This window comes from Neopelma chrysocephalum, unplaced genomic scaffold, assembly GCF_003984885.1.
Source record: "Neopelma chrysocephalum unplaced genomic scaffold, ASM398488v2 Primary Assembly neopelma1_97033, whole genome shotgun sequence".
Taxonomy (NCBI): domain Eukaryota; kingdom Metazoa; phylum Chordata; class Aves; order Passeriformes; family Pipridae; genus Neopelma; species Neopelma chrysocephalum.
Genome location: NW_020925675.1, coordinates 1651938 through 1669288, shown reverse-complemented (window position 1 = coordinate 1669288; position 17351 = coordinate 1651938). Strand labels below are relative to the sequence as shown.

The 17351-nt window shown below is 46.0% G+C and overlaps 1 long non-coding RNA gene across 1 annotated transcript in view; it reads left to right on the top strand.

Moving 5' to 3' along the window:
• Window positions 1-16810, top strand: part of LOC113961069 — a 31775-nt gene extending 14965 nt beyond the window's left edge. The window contains exons 2-3 of the long non-coding RNA XR_003532188.1: window positions 370-380; window positions 16798-16810. This is a non-coding gene — a long non-coding RNA (uncharacterized LOC113961069). The remainder of the gene's footprint in view (window positions 1-369; window positions 381-16797) is intronic.
• The last annotated feature ends 541 nt before the right edge of the window (window positions 16811-17351 follow it).

Genomic DNA, 17351 nt, shown 5'->3' with positions numbered 1-17351 from the left:
TGGGAAAATTACAAAAGAATTTAAACCCATGGCAAACATCTAACAAATTAATTCGATTTGTGAATGCCAGACAGGTGCTAGCACTATATATCCTTTATCACTTCTGTGTCTAGACCAAAAGATTTTTGTTGCAAGAGGAAGTATTTGTGGTAAGTCAAGTCATTCTTTCAAAGTCCTGTAAAGTCTTGCTAACAAGGTGTCCAACATCAGCTAGTAAAACATCTCCTTATATCTAAACAGTATTTTTGGTGTGCCCTAGTGGTCTCTGCAGAGGTCCAGAATACAGCAGAAAGTACCAGCAGAGATGTTTGTTTCTGAACAGCCATGTGCACTTAGAGTCAAAAAAACCTTGAGGGAGGTGGAGGGGAGGATGCAATGTAGTGAAGGCTGTGTGTGAATTGTTGTATGTTATACTACTGTCTGAAGCCACTTAACTATTATCTACTCCTCCTACCTGAATCCGAAAAATCGGCCCGAAAGACTGCTCAGAGACATTTTTTTATCTTTAAGCAGCAAGGTATTTGTTTATTCAACATTGGGAGCAAGCCAACTCGTGCTGGACAAACTTGCTCAACTTGAAAGTGCAAAAGCAAGCTATTTTATACACTTTAGATACATGGTTACATCATCTAACATACATATTAATAAGTAGGCTAGTCTCTGGGTGGAGTCTTTCCAGACATGCACAATCTTCTACTGTGGGGGTCTTCTCCTCAAGCCTTCATCCCTCTGGTGGTCGCCATGGACGTCTTCCTCAATTTGACCTCTTCAATTAGGTGACCTGAATTCTTCAAGCTTGCAAAATCCTGGCTCTGGGCCTTCTAGATCTTATTCAAATGTCTAGTTTACCTAATTTATTACTGTGTGTGTACTACTCTTATTCTTTCTATAATAAGGCCTTTGGTCCAGTGAGCAGAACAGAACATGATATTAACCAGTGCTCTTAAAATGTTCTTCCAGCAAAACAAGTATTCGGTTTCTTATCAGGCCAGGATATCTCAGTTAACTCTTTTAGGTCTGGCTCCTGTTTCATATCAGAACAAGGCCATATAGTTACTTTTCATTAAGAAAAAGTTTTTCTTAATTAATCAAAATTGCAGACTTTAGGGAGAGGGAGCTGTTGGTACAGGTCCTCCTGCTCCTAAGAGGTGGAGAGGGGCTTTGTTAGAGAAGGCCTGAATCTCAAGTGGCTTCTCTAAAGGTTTGTGTGAAAAAAAAGATACTCCCTTCTGTTCTCTGAGGACCGTAAGAGCAACACAACAAAAATCACTCTGAGTGCAGGAACTATTCTAAAGGGAGTAAATAAGCATCTTCTGTGGCATATACATTATAAACACCAGCTCCAAAGGAAACATAACCTCCACTTCAGTGTTTTCTCAGCTGTTTATTTCCTTTGCCTACCAAACTGAATGATCTCGCTTGAAGTGAGAAGACAGCTGCATTCCTGGTTTTTCCAGGAGCCTCTGTAGTTAGTGGATGTGGAAACAGCATGGCAAATAGAAAGAAATGTGTTTGCTGTAACTTTCTGTGAGTTGCTTGTACAGATTTCATGACTGCCATCTCTTGTTCTAACTGATAGCTCTTCTCCAGCTTAATGATGATAGCTGCATGTCTCCTGTTTTACAGACAAGATGAAGGCAGAGGGAGGCTACCCCTTATAGACGATGAAGAAATGAGGCTGCACACACCATGATTCAGTTTTCAGGATTCTCTGCAGAGCTCTTTCTGCATTTCCCCTTTATTAGGGTTCTTTGTAAACAGCACTTGGTGTTGTCATTCAGTTAACTAGAATTCCCAGGACGTTTTGCAAACTCAATGTTTTGATTCACACACTCCTTCTCAGCTCCAAGGCTGAAACACTCCCTTTTGATTCTAATTAACTGAATGCAGGTGCTGCTTGCTTAACTTCTTCCCATAACCCCTCATAGTAGTATCCACATAACAAGTACCTGTGATGCAGCAAGGTGCCAAACACAGGTCCCCCAGGGCCCTCTGCTATAAACTGCCCATCCTTCCTTAGAGTCAAAAGCAATACAGCAGTCCCCAAACACAAAACTATTAAAATAGTCAAGAAGAATTTTGCTGGAGGCTGAGCAGAAAATAAAACAGTTGACAAGTTGTTTGGTTTAGGGCAGGTAAAGTCCTAAAGATTTTATTCCTTGGAATCATCTATCCCTGCATGTGTGTTATATTGGTACTACAGGAGACTAAATGAGAAGTAAAGGCAAAAGAGATTTATCTGAACAACAAAATAAAATAAAGTTATTCCAGAAAACTTCAGACAGATGATGGAATTTAGCTCATCACCATGTTTTAGCAAAGCCTATTCAATCACTATACACATTTCATTTGTAACAATGTATCATATGGAAGTAATATTTGTATTAATGCTTCACATGGAAAAGAAAGTATTTTAATTTTGAAAAAATAATAATTTCCTTGGGGAAGATTAAAAAAAAATTGGAAATTATTTGTGGGAGACATTGTCACAGCCTGAATATACTGATACTAATTTACCTAGTATTTTCAGCTAAAAAATCACCAAGAAGTGAAACACTGAAATGGTCTCACGTGTGTGTGGCTCCCAGAAAAGCACACTGTTTTTCTGTCATAATGTGGGGCTCTGTGTCTTTAGGGCTCATATTTAAGCAAAGGATTTAGGTGATGGAAGTGAAATTGCATGGGGCAGAGTGCCACAGTGAAGCGGGTTAAAGTGAGAGATCAAATAACTTTGTATTCCTACATTATGGCTGTTTCCTAGCTGTGAGGCTTATGTTAAGCTCTACGAATTTAGACACAGGGCAGCCAGAAAACTTGCATGAAAAATAGCAAGACAGGTTGATAAAACTCTGTCACAGTAAGAGCAGAACAAATTGTTTAAAGCAGGCTCCTCTTGTTCAAATAGCAGCAGTACCACAGCAAAAAAAAATAAGCACTGGGAAATGCATAAAATATTTTCCTTACAGGAACAGTGATTTCGAGATGATCCCTCGTTTAGGACTGGTGTTGCTGGGAAGCAGGAGGTATTTTATGTCTCCTTGCCCTGCCAACTGATGCCACATTGAACATTTGTCTTATACAGAATAAAGTAGTCTGGCTCACAGGAGGCAGATGAGTGTCAGCATGGTACATTTCTTCCAGTTTTGAGCTGCCACTCAACCTGCTGGTAGTCTATAAAATTTAAAAACCTGTGATTTCCTCTGCTTCCTGCAACCCTGTCCCCAAGATCTCTCACTGCCACCATGTTCAGCCAAGAAAAATGGGCATGAAAGAAACAGGTATGTATGTTTTGTTTATTTTCCTTGGCATCAACTGGCTCCAATGTATATGGAAGTACCATGACCAGGTTTCTAACCTCAGTCAGTGTGACTCATCTTTCTTGGCTTCCCCTACTCCATCCATCATAACCCTTATAACTATAGACCTGACTGGTGGATTTGGACAAGATTAAGGTCATGACAGTCCAGTAGTTCAGAGTATTCAGTCCACATGTGCAAAAGTCATAAAGGATTGCAAAACTTTACTGAAAACTGCCCCTAAGCTCTTCTGGACCACAACATGCAACTTGTCATGGCTTGGCACCCTTAACTCCTTGTTAGACTGGACTTGAGAGGAGCCATGTGGGCTCTACAGACTGGTCTTCCTGAAAGAACTGAGAACTGAACTCTTGCTGGTGATAATCTGGATACATAGAGTTGCTATAATAGGCTGGAAAGGGTCAAGGAGCTCAGGAAGAATTTGAGCCTTCTTTTCACATAGACAAGATCACAAATTTCATCATAGACAAGATCTAAAATCTAAAATGATCACAGAATCACAGAATCATTTAGGCCTGAAAAGACCTCTGAGATCAAGTTCAACCTTTGATCAACCTTGTCAACTAGACCATGGCACTAAGGGCTGCGTCCAGTCTTTTCTTGAACACGTCCAGGGATAGTGACTCCACCACCTCCCTGGGCAGTCCATTGCAATGTTTAACAACCCTTTATGTGAAGAAATTCCGCCTGATGTCCAACCTGAACCTTCCCTGGTGCAGCTTGAGGCTATGTCGTCTCGTCCTGTCACTAGTTGCCTGGGAGAAGACGCCAATCCCCATCTTGCTACAATCTCCTTTCAGGTAGTTATAGAGAGTGATAAGGTCTCCCCTGAGCTTCCTTTTTCTCCAGGATAAACGTCCCCAGCTCCCTCAGCCGCTCCTCACGAGACTCACTCTCTAGATCCTTCACCAGTTTTGTTGCCCTTCTCTGGACATGCTCCAGACCCTCGATGTCTTTCTTGAAGTGAGGGGCCCAGAACTGGATGCAGTACTCTAGGTGCGGCCTCACCAGTGCCAAGTACAGGTGAAGAATCACTTCCCAGGTCCTGATGGCCACACTATGTAGGGAAAGGGTTAACATTATGCAGGAAAATGTCCCATGGAAGCATGGGAAATGTAGTCTTTGTGTCACGCCTCCGGAGGACTCTGCAGAGCATGCCCACAGGAAGGACTCGCTAAGGAGTATGGGGAATACCGCATGATGTCACGGGAGGTATATAAGGGCTTGTTAGCACATGAATAAATTGATTTATCAGCTGCACATGCATCTGGTTGGTCCGTGAACTCAGTGCTACAACACTATTCTTGACACAAGCCAGGATGCCACTGGCCTTCTTGGCCATCTATGCACACTGCTGGCTCATATTCAGCTAGCTGGCTGTTGACCAGCACCCCCAGGTCCTTTTCCATTGGGCCGCTTTCCAGTCACTCTTCCTCAAGCCTGTAGGTCTGCATGGGGTTGTTGTGACTGAAGCATAAGACCCGGACTTGTTGAAACTCATCCTGTTGGTCTCAGCCCATTGATGCATCCTGTCCAGATCCCTCTGCAGAGTCTTCCTACCCTCCTGCAGATCAACACTGCCACCCAACTGGCCCCAATACTGAGCCCTGGGGAAAACCACTTGTGACCAGCTGCCAGCTAGATGCGGCACCATTCACCATCACTCTCTGGGCCTGCCCATCCAACTAGTTCTTAACTCAGCAAAGAGTGCACCTGTCCAAGCCATGGGTTGGCAGCTTCTCCAGGAGAATGCTGTGGGAGACGCTGTCAAAGGCTTTGCTGAAGTCCAGGTAGACAACATTCATAGCCTTTCCCTCATCCACTAGGCAGGTCACCTGGTCATAAAAGGAGATCATATCTTTTCCCTTTTGGTGCCCTTTCATATGTACAATGGCAATTTCTTGGGGTCTTTGGATTTCCTCCAACAAGGTTTCAAGAAGTTCACGGTGACTTAAACCTTTCCCTTGGGAGGTTACCATTCCCCTCTCATGCCAGATTTTCCCAAATACATGTGCAACCCCACAGGCATATCTGGAATCAGTGTATATGGTTCCCACACCATCGCTGATTATATGCAATGCACTAATCACTGCATACACTTCACATGCTTGAGCAGACCAATCTTTTGGCAGAGTCCCCGACTCCACCACAGTGAGATCTTCATCAACTACTGCATAACCACTTTTTCGTTTTCCTTCTACCACTTTCGATTACCCATCTGTAAACAAATGTATTCCTCCCTCTATAGGGATATCCATTAAGTCCTCTCTGATTTTTGTTTGGTAATCAATAATGTCTAAGCAGTTGTGTTCAGTTTTATCATGTTCGGTATCTCCCTGTCCATACAAAAACTGAGATGGATCTACACATGAATTGGTCGTCAGACTTAAATCATCTTTTTCCATTAATATGGTTTCATATTTTAGGATTTGAGAATCTGTCATCCACCTTCCAGATTTCTGGCTCAACATTGCTCTTACTGCATGTGGAGTGTGAACCTTAATTTTTCCTCCAAATGTCAACTTTCTTGCTTCTTCCACAAGTATGGTTGTAGCAGCCACCGCCTGTATGCAGGCTGGCCATCCCCTGATTACTGGGTCTAACATTTTTGACAGGAAACCCACCGGCCTCCTGGCTCCCCCCCAATCTTGGGTGACCACCCCCTTTGCAGTTCCTTCTGAAGCATTCACATAAAGATCAAAGGGTTTCTTTAGGTCTGGGGCTTAGGTCAGAACTTCTTTCAATTAACTAAATTTCTCTACTTCTTCTGGGGAGTACTTTGCTCGGTAGACTTTTTCAGGAGCTGTGTTATTTGTTAACTTTTCATACAGGAACTTTGTTTTATTGCTATAATCCAAAATCCACAGTCTGCAAAATCCCACCAACCCTAAAAACTGCCTTATTTCTTTCTTTGTTTTTGGGAGAGGGAGGTCTAAGATTCCTTTTATTCTTTCTGGACTTAGTTTACGTCCTCCATTCTTTATATGTCTCAAGTACTTCTTTTTTCACAAACTGAAGTTTATTTTTTGATACTCTTAATCCTTGTTCCCCCAAACAGTTTAACAGCCTCACTGTTTCCTTTTCTACTTCTACTTGTGTCTTCCCAGCTACTAATAAATAATCTATATATTGTATGATGATAATTCCTTCTTTTGCATCAAACCTGTTCGTTACAGCTTCTAGGGCTTGTCCAAATAAGTTGGGTGCTTCTGAAAATCCCTGTGGGAGGACTGTCCATCTTAGTTGTTGTTTCCTTCCTGTTTCTGGGTTTTCCCACTCAAAGGCAAAGATATCTCGAGAATTTTCATCTAGTGGACAAGTCCAAAATGCATCTTTTAAGTCAACTACTGAAAACCATTCACACTCAGGGGATATTCTGCTCATTATGGTATAGGGGTTTGGAACAACTGGATGACGTACTCGGACTATTTTGTTGATTTCCCGCAGATCTTGGACTAATCGATAGGTCCCATCAGTTTTCTTTACCGGTAAGATGGGGGTATTGTATGGTGACATACAGGGTTCTAATAGACTGTCCCAAATTAATTTTTCTATTATTGGTAAAAGACCCTTTTTTCCTTCTAGGGGAATGGGGTATTGTCGAATGTGAATGGGTGTATTTGTATACAATTCTACTTTGAAGGGTTCTATTTCCAGCCTCCCCCTGTTCCCATCTTCAGCCCATACTTGAGGATTTATGCCCAGGTCTTCACTTAAGACAAAAAGCTTAACTTGCACCTCCTCCCCTTGGGGTACTATTCCCACCCCCAGAATGCCCATCAGATCTCTGCCTAGCAGATTCACCCCAGCCTGTGATGTAATTAATAGATCTGCTTCAATTATTCTCCCGTTTCCTTTTATGGATACTACTGGGGCTACAGGTACTTCGAATTTTTCTCCTTTTGCCCCCATCACTGTAACTGTGGCGTTAGAGATTTTTATTCCTGGAGGGGGTTGGACTATGCAGGTTCTTTGAGCTCCTGAGTCCACCAAAAAGATAGTATCTTTCTCCTGGGGTGCTAGCTTTAGATTTATCAAGGGTTCTTTTCTTTCTTCTGACCCCAGGAGAAAGAACCCCTGACTTTCCTATTCTGAGTCTTCCTGTAATTGGAAGACTTGGATGTCTTTCAGTCTTTTAATGCATTCTTTTTTGACATGGCCTTCTTCCCCACAGTAATAACAACAAATTTGCTTTTTACTCTGTGTATTCGAGGGGGCTGTTCCTGTTTCTTTTCTCCCTGATTGCTTAGTGGGTTTCTTGGGATATTGAGTTCTTTGTCTCCTATGATCTCTAGGTCCATTTCTATATTCTTTTTGGGGTACTTCCCCTTCTTTTTGTTCTGGTGTTTGTTTATTCATCTCTTTAACCATAGCCACCATTATTTCGATCTTATTTCTCTGTCTTTCCTCATCCCTCCGGACATACACTTTTTGAGCTTCTTCCGACAATTCGTTCAACCCTTTCTCATTCCAATCCTCTATCTTTTGTAATTTCTTTCTAATATCTGGCCAAGAATGTGTTACAAAACGAACTTTTAATAATTCTTGTCCCGTTTGACTGTCTGGTTGTATTCCCGAATATTGTTGTATATTTCTTTTTAGTCTTTCTAACCATTCTGATGGTGATTCATCTTTATTTTGCTTTTCATCAAAAGCTTTGGCTGTGTTTTGTCCCCGAGGGACTGCTTCTTTAATTCCTCTAATGATATAACCACGATAATCGGTCATATTTTGCCTTCCTTCGTCTGTATTCTGATCCCAGTTGGGGCAAGCCACAGGCATTTTTTATTCTCCGTTTTGACCGTTTACCCCTAGAGGATGTTCTCTGTTCCATATTCGGATCCCTGCAGTTCGAATCATTTCCCTCTCTTCTATAGTGAATAAACTTCCAATTATAGATTGCATTTCATCCCATATATATATATTTGGGCCTAGGAATTGGTCAAATTGTTCAGCTAAACCCAGCGGGTCTTCCAGTAACTTTTTCATTTCCTTTCGGAACTCTCTTACCTCCGTGCTGGTTAATGGGGCGTTTACATATCCCACCCCCCCTTGTGCCCCATGCATGGGAGCTTCTCTGAGGGGATAGAGTTTTTCTGGTGTTTCTGACTCTAGTTCTCTTCTTTTTCTTTGTCGTGTTCGAGGGGGGCTAGGAGGGGGACTAGGAGGGGGAGGAGTCCTGGCTGGGCTTCGTGCTCCATTAATTTGATTTCCATCAGGGTTATAAGGAGGGGGATTGTCTAAACAATTCTCAATTGGGTCCCAGTTTGGACTCTTTTTCTTTTTCTCGCGGTTATTGGCTTTATCCGTTATAGAGACTGGAAATAGTTTCATGGGTTTTACCCAACATGCCGCATAGGCACTCTCCTCTTAGTTAAATGTTTTTTTTCCATTAACATAGTTGTTGAGAGCTTGACAAATCCAACTGTTAAAAGAGCCAAATTGGGGCCAAAAAACATAGTCTGATCTTATTCGTTCCTTTGTCCATTCATATATGCAAAATTGTATCATGGTTGCCTTATTTTTCCTCCGAGTCCATCTTGCTTCGTCCCACGTATCTAACATTTTACCTAGGGGGAGTCTCAGGGAATACTAGGTATTTTTTCTGACTTTTTCTTTCCTTTCTTTTCTATAGTTGTCTTACTTCCCACACCCCCCATTGTAATGTCTTGAATATCCCCCTTTATACACACTTGTCGAAACCAAAAATCTCAAATTTGAATCACGGGAACCCCCGTCCTAGGAGCTGTGGCACCGCCCCAGCCCCTATCTTGTTATGCTGCGGGAACCCTCGCCCTAGGAACTGTGGCACCGCCCCAGCCCATGTTCTGTTAGCTGCGGGAACCCCCGCCCTGCTCCTCTCGGGGAAGAGGCTCAGACCGCCGCTTTTGCCGGCTCCGTTGTCTCGCCCCGCTCCGCTCGGGGGAAAGGCTCAAACCGCCGCTTTTTCCGGAATGTGCTGCTCTGTCCTGTCCCTCGGGACACGCTGCTACACCTCCGCCAAGCCGCACGGGGGCGCTGCAGCCCCTCCTTACCGGAGCGCGCTATCCCGCCCTTCCGGGACGCGCCGCTATACCTCCGCTAAGCAGCACGGGGGCGCTGCAGCCCCTCCTGGCCGGAACGCGCCGCTCTGTCCCCGACACCACTGCCGCCCTGGCGCGGCCGCTCCGCAACCTCAGGGCGTACCGCCTTCTCCCCGGCACCGCTGCCACCGCCCCGCTCCCGCCCGGGACCGTCAAAGCACGCTTGGAACAAAAGCGGCAACCTCTCCTGCCGCTAAACCCGCCGCCAGGACGCGCAGGGAACGCTTCGAACAAAAGCGGCGATTGCTCCTACTGCCACTCCCCCACTGGGACACGCGGGGCCACAAATCTTAAAACGATGACTATTTCCGCCGCCACCCGTTCCCGTCGAGACATGTAGGGACTCAGAACAACCACGGCAGCCTCCTCTGCCGCTGTTTCTCCACTGGGACACACGGGGACCACAGGTTTTAAAACGGCGACTTTTTCCTGCCGTCACGCCCCTCCTCCGAGCTTAGAGCGACATACCCTGGCGCCGCTGCCGCCCAGCTCCCGGCACACAGCACACTGTGCCTCCTCTGGGGAGCCCGTGATCTCTCGCCTCACACGTCCCGAGTCGACCTCTTGGCACCGCTGCTTGCCGAGGCAAGCGGTGCCTTATCTCCCCGTCCCCGCTGGGACCCCGCCGGCTCACGAGCTCCGCTCCGAACCCCCCAGTGCCACCGTTTGCCGAGACAAGCGGCGCGTTATCTCTCCCGTCCCCGTCCCCGCTGAGAACCCGGCAAATTCTTATTGTAAGTTACCCCAGATCAATCCCTTCGGATTTTTTATTCCCCCCCGTGTCTATCCACGGGAGTATTTCGTTCTCGAGTCTCACCACTCGCTTCGCCTCGTCACTGGCCAGCCCTCTCTCGAGGGACTTGGAAACGCGGTTAAAAAGACTCCTCACTCGCTTCGCACCTTTAGACACGTCTCACCCACACACACGCACACTCCCGGAACCCCAATTCGCCCCCTTAGAATTAAAATGGTCCCCTTACCGGGTTTCTATGGCTCCTATGTTGCCGCTGTCTTTTTAATTCCTATACTGGCTGGCTCTTCTGCTGCTTTCCTTGTTCTGCAGCCGTGTCTTCCTGGGTCCTCCTCCGCAGCTGCCCTGAACCGGGGGATCTCTGTCCTCGGACCGTCAAGTTGGGTGGAGCACGCGCCTTCCTGGACGTTGGCCCCCCAGCCCAGAGCCGCCAGGCGTTGGATCCCGGACAAAGTCCCCAAAATTGTCGGAAAAATCCTTGCTTTCAATTTAAGAAACGGCAAAAAATACCTGCAGGACAAGGAAAATTGCAGCAAGAAATTCTTTACTGCAGCACTGGGTGCAATCCCAAGTCACGTGGCCTGGAAAAAGCACACCATCGTTTGAAAAACGCGCTCTTTTTGTACTCTCTTGGTTACATAAGCTGTTAAATATTCAACAGGTGACAGGTGTCACCCTCCCTCCTGATTGATTGATGACATACCCTCCAGTACATGTACAGAGGGGTCTCTCTGCACACAAAGGTCAGCCATGTGGCCAGGGTATATTTTTCCATTTTTATATTTTTCCCTATCCCGACTGCAATGTTTCCCTGGCATCTGGCCCAGATGGGGCCTTTCACCTTACAGCCTCCACGAGGCACCTAAAAAAACCTTGGAAATAAATGAAAGAAAAGAAAATTCCACCACCCTCTGTTTTCCACTAAATTCATTTTGCTTATAATAAAACCAGATTATTTATTTCTCATAAGAGCATCAAGAAAGGATCCAAGAAAGAGAAGCAGAGGGAGCAAGAAGAGAGAAGGAGAAAGAGGGAGAGACAGATCATATAGGTACCATTGGAACCTCCTAGAAGACCAGCTCTCACACGTCCAGATGGCAGGGCCACGACATGTGACAAACATATGCCTATGGTTTTATCTGCTCTGGTCCCTCTGACCACCCCCCCCAGGTGGGGCCTCTGACCCATCAGCCACTCTGGGGTTCCAGGCCAGGGTGAGGGGCAGTGTTCTCACTGTCCCTGCCAATCTGAGGCTGGGTTAGGGGCTCCAGGAGGTGTGGTGTGTTATAGTTTTCCCAGGCTGTTAGTGACTGACAGCCACTCCGGGGCTTCCCCATGTGGGCTCCAGGGGCCTGCCATGAGGGATACAATGCCACCCTACCTCCGTGAGGTTCGACCCCTCCCTTCCCCCTACACACACACGCGCCCCCGCGCACTTGCCACAAGGTGGTTCCAACCCAACAATTACTGATCTGGTGTCTAACCTTCCACCCCGTTGGGTCAGAACAACCGCTATGACCAGGTCTAACCATCTCTCTTATTCTTGTAGTGGCAGCTATGGTGCAAGCTAGTGGACAGAGGGAGAAAAAGGAAAGTATACAAGAAAACACACAGTGGGCAGTTGTTATATCAATAACCATAAACTAGGAGTTCCATCAATATAAAAACTCTGCTCCATGCAAATCACCATCTCCCACCCTGTGGGTCCTGAACTGCAGTAAACCAGGATCCGGGGAAAGAGTTCAGGAACTCAGTTTGTCCATTGCAGTGGCTAGAACACTTCCTTCACTTTTATCCATGGACAGCATCCTTCTTCGATGAGGTGCAGCACTTCAAAAAGTCTTTGCTTACTTAATAACAACACACTAAGTATTAATCCAAACCAAATACTCATATCCCAGACCACTACCCCATCACCATCATCCCTCCCACCAAGCAGGTTTCAGGGGGAATGTCAGGGTGTATCATGGGAAAGAGGTATTCAGTAATACACAATAATCTGGTTGCCACAAGGGAAACCATTCCTACCAACTCAGTCTAACTTACCAAAACACTTCAGTGGTTACCAAATCCAAAATCATCTTCTTGTTTGCAGCTGGAGAAAACCTTTCTGCTTCTACCAACAGTCTTTGTTATCCCTTTTCTCCCTACCTCCAGGGGCTACCCACTCTAAGGAGGTAGGAAGGGGTATACAATACCTTGGTTATTCAGAGCTATTACACTTGCTGTAGCTATCAGAAAATAAATACAAACATTACAGCAAAACAAAACTTAAAGGTACAAAATAATCATATTGTGGTATGTTAGAGACTGCTTTCTGTAAACACCAAAAAGGTGATGCGTTTAGTCTTTTTATTTTACAGTCTCTAATTCTGTTGTAGCTATCTTCTGTTTCTGGAGTTGACTTTATCATTCGAGGATTTTCGGCTTGTAGATATACCAAGTGCAGGTAAACACAGGAATCGGAAACAGTTCTGTTGGCACTTCCTCTTCTCTTCAGACACTTGTATGAGAGGAGAGAAAACAAAACTCCATCCTGCTGGGACCGGTCTTAAAAAGAGGGAACAATCTGGTGTTAATTCTGTGTTCTCTGCCATGGGCATCAGTGGCATACTTGTCCAGGGGGGTCTTTAAGACCAACCTTCAATAACTGGGGAGATTCCTTCTCTGGCTCCCCCCTTTAGAGATGGACAAAACTCAATCTTGTCCAATCTCTACCACTTATACCTAGCATTATACTAAAGAGATGACCAACATCTGCAGCATCGGGTCACGCAATGAGCTATTATACAAACACTAACTATGTACATCACTAATATAAACAGTTGTTTTATCCAGGTCCAGTTTGGTAACCATGAAGTAAGTTTGTGGAGAATGTCTCCAAAACCCAGTGAGACATCATCAAGAGTTACCTGATGCAGAACTTGGGTTTGCTTCCGAATTGCAGCCAAATCTTTATTAATTCTTCCACTTTGGTCTACATAAGAACAGCAACTGGTGTTGATGACCGTACACACACCTCCTTGTGAGGCTAGTAAAAAGTTGAGGGCCATTTGGTTTTGTAGTACTGCATGAGACAAACTATGTACTTCCTCTTGTAAGGCCACGATTGCATCTGAAACCTGATTTTGAATGTGTTCAATAACAGCTGAGATGTTAACAATTACCTTTTCTAATTCACTTACTCCTAGAGACGGGATCAGGGCCCTAACTATACTGTGAAAAAACATGGGATGTTCAACAAGAGGATTGTTGGTTCTTTTTACCCTTTTTGGATAAGTTCTTACCCATTCTCTTTGTTCATCAATTTGGTTGAGTACCGTTTTGTTTGGGATTACAGCCCCAAGGAAAAAGGTCTGATCTTTACCAAGGGGAAAAATTTTCCAGGCTTCGTTTTCACAGATCCAATACCACCCTGAACCCTGCAGAGGAATCAATCTCCAGGGTGTCAGTGCCATCCTTATTACAATTTCTGGTTTTATCACTGTCCCACCATTTAATGTAGACCCAGTCTCCAGGCTGGAATTGATGCGCAGGGGTGTTGTATTAGGGAGGGGTTTGAACCATAGTGAATCTTGAAACCACAACACCGGTGAAAGCTCAACAAAAACCAATACTTATTACCAAGAGGTGGCCAACAAAACGAACAAACCCAAAAGGGAGGAAGGAGGAGAGAAATAAGCCCCCAGCACGACCTTCCCAGTTACCCAGCTGTTGCCCATAAAGTTATCTTACTGACCTAGCATGCCTATAATTACCCATAGCAGAAGCTGCATCCTTGGAGAGTCAGTAAGTTCACAAAACTGGCAGGCATCCCCACTGAAAGGCAACGTTGTCCTTGGTGTGAAGTTAGCTCCCCTCCAAGAAAGCACTATCTGCTTTTATACAATTAATTGAGTGACCTCCACAGGTGTGGCCATCACTGCCCAGCCAGAGGCCCTCAGTCCCACCCCCTATTATGCAAGTGCATCCCTTCAGCGCATGCGTGAGATTTTGCAATTCCACGTACACATGCGCAGTATGCTTCGGGGGTCGTGACTTCCTCCCCTCTTCTTCAGTTTCTCCTTCAAATGTCCTTGGCAGACGATGAACCAATCACAGGACACCAATTAATATAGTTTATACAAGAAGCTCTCTCTCCGAGGATGAAGCTACCGTTTTATCAGTGAACTTGGCAGGGAAAGAACAAAACTTTTACAGTTGTCTGGGCCAAACACAGACCAAAAGTATCAGCATAAATTCACCTTGATACAGGTGTCCAATCCTGTAGGTCTGGATAACTCAATGAATCTCTGGAGTTTCTGTAAAGTAGAGCCTAGAGCCATCAAATACTTTTGTAGATCAACTTTCCCCCTCATGTGAATGTCCCCTGGAATATGCGGAGCTTGGTATGGTCTCCCATATATTTGCCTTGGTTGTATGCGAATTCTCAACATAGCTAGAGGCAAAGCCTGAACCCATGATATGGATGTTTCCTGACAAATTTTACCAATTTGCATTTTAAGAGTACCATTCATATGTTCTACTTTGCCGGTTGCCTGAGGTCTGTAGGGAGTATGCAGGTCCCAGACAATTCCCAGGATGCGACAAACCTCCTTCACTATTGTTGCAATAAAATGTGTTCCTCTATCTGATGACATTCCTAGAGGAACCCCAAACCTTGGAATTATATGGTTGAGCAAAGCTTTTACCACTTCTCTTGCTGTGTTAGTGCTATAGGGGTAAGGTTCAGGTCATCCACTGAAGGTGTCAACCAGTACCAGTATGAACTTGTATCCCTCCCTGGGTGGTAACTCAGCAAAATCTATTTGCCAATAATCTCTGGGAAGGTCCCTGGCCTTTGTTACCCCTAGCACCACTCTCTTGCTTGTATCAGGATTGTTTTGCCTGCAGATTTCACATTTACTTACAATGGATTGCACGACTCTGGTCATACTTGTCCCTATTACTACCTTCTTCAAATGTTTTAGAAGGTTTTCTGTTCCCCAGTGGGTAGCCTTATGTTCCCACAGAGCTATCTCCCTGAGGAGTTGGGGTGTGACCACAACCTGTCCTGTAGGTGTAGCCCATCCTCTTTCTTTGATTTCAGCATTAAGGGACTTCATTAACTGGTGGTCTTTCTCATCATATTTTGGGGTGAACCCTGTCAGATCGATTTCCTTCTGTGGTATTACTGCTAGGGGGACCGGGCTCCGTCCCGGGTCTTTCCGCTGCCCCCGGGGTGGGCAGTGGGACCCAGGGCTGGCAGAGGGACCAAGGTAGGTGGCGGGACGCCTCCCCCTCCCTCCCCCCCCGGCCACATGGGGTGGGACCGGGCTCCATCCCGGGTCTTTCCGGCGCCGCGCGCGCTTGGCGCGCGCGGTTTTCTCCCCACACACAACCGCAGCACGAGAGGGGAGAGAGATGGGCAGCCTTGCCGGCAGTTGCTACACGCCCGTGGAGGTGGAGGGGGCTACTTCAGTGCACACAGAGGTTTGGCGTTCCAGGTTTGAGGGGGGAAGGGGGAGGGGGGATTCAGGGGAAGGCAGGGGAGGAATAGAGGGGAGGGACATCAAGCAGACCATGGGGGTCCTCGGACTGACAGAAGGGAGTGCGGGACAATCCCGTATGTATTGTCACAGGTAAGCAGTGTACCTGAGATACGTGGTAACACAGTGGGGGTAGCATATAGCTAGGGTGGATAGTGGGGGCCCTTTACAGTGATGGGGTTCCCAGCCAGGCTGGATGGGTACAGGGGACACTACGGTTGGTCAGTTGGTTTGCTTGTTTGTTTGTCCTTTTGTTTGTGGTTCACCTGCGGCTACTGCCCAGGTTCCCTATGTTCTGGATAGACTTGCTTTGCTCTGTCTTGTAAGGATGGGTAGGACAAAGGGATGTATCTCCTTATGATTATTTACAAAATAGGTGGTAGTAAAGTAGGAAAGGAAAGACTTGCCCAAATCGCTCTAACAGGTACATAGCCTGTATGCCCCTATGTGGTTGCATGTTATGCTGGCGATGGTACATGCCTTCGGTAGGGTTGCCCACGCCAGACAGGTCAAACCATAGGACCAATTACACTACATTCTTGGGCAGGATGAGCTCATTAGCCTTCTGGCAGTCATCCTAGGAGAAGGACAACTCTAATTCCAAACCCGGGCAGATGGAGCTCGCTTAGCCCTGTAAGGCCATCCATCTAAGAGAAGGTCACTCTAATCAAACCTACATCCTGAGGACCTCGCTGCCACCGTCCAAGCTTGCTCGGCCCTGGCAGATGAACCTCAGGATTAAAGGGTGGGTTCAGTTCCGCGCATACTGCATCTCACCTAAAAAATCTACTGCGCAGGCTTGAAGGCTTTACCCACATGCAAAAAGTCCTGCAGCGATGGGCGAGGGTCGAAACGGTAGGTGAAAGGTGCACTGGGAGCCGCAGACTCAACCCTGCATGCAGGCGGTTCAGGATATTGGTCATTTGAGACTGACGGAGATGAGAGTCTCTTGGGGCAGCACCCTGAACGACCAAGCAGCCTTTTCAAGGACAGCACTGCTTGCTCCACTCGGAGAGGGGCCTAGAAAAGGTGGCCTAAACAAAGCTCATCTCCACCTTCACCCAGTTGGTTAACTGCAGACCAACGGGCATCTTCTTCCAATGCGGTCGCACAAAGAGTAAAAGACAAAGGCATGCACCTGCCTCCAAAGGTGTACCTAAATTAACTCTAGCATGTTGGAACATCAGAACCATGCTTGATTCTGCGGACAGCGGACGTCCTGAGCGACGTTCTGCCCTAATTGCCCACGAACTGGCTCGTCTCAACATCGACATTGCTGCTCTCAGTGAAGTTCGCCTTCACGAGGAAGGCAGCCTCAGAGAACATGGTGCCGGTTACACACTCTTTTGGTCAGGTAAGTCCAGAGCCGAAAAACATCTCTCAGGTGTCGGTTTCATGATCAAAAACTCTATTGTCCCTAAACTCAAAAATCTGCTGACAGGCCATTCTGACCGCATTATCTCCCTACGCCTTCCACTAAACAACAACCAACACGTTGTCATCTTCAGTATATATGCCCCAACTCTCCAAGCTGACCCTGCTGAAAAAGATAAATTTTACACTGACCTGCGCTGCCTTACCCAAAAGGTGCCCACAGATGATAAGATCATTATCCTTGGGGATTTCAATGCCAGAGTAGGTAAGAATTTTGAAGCCTGGAAAGGAGTATTAG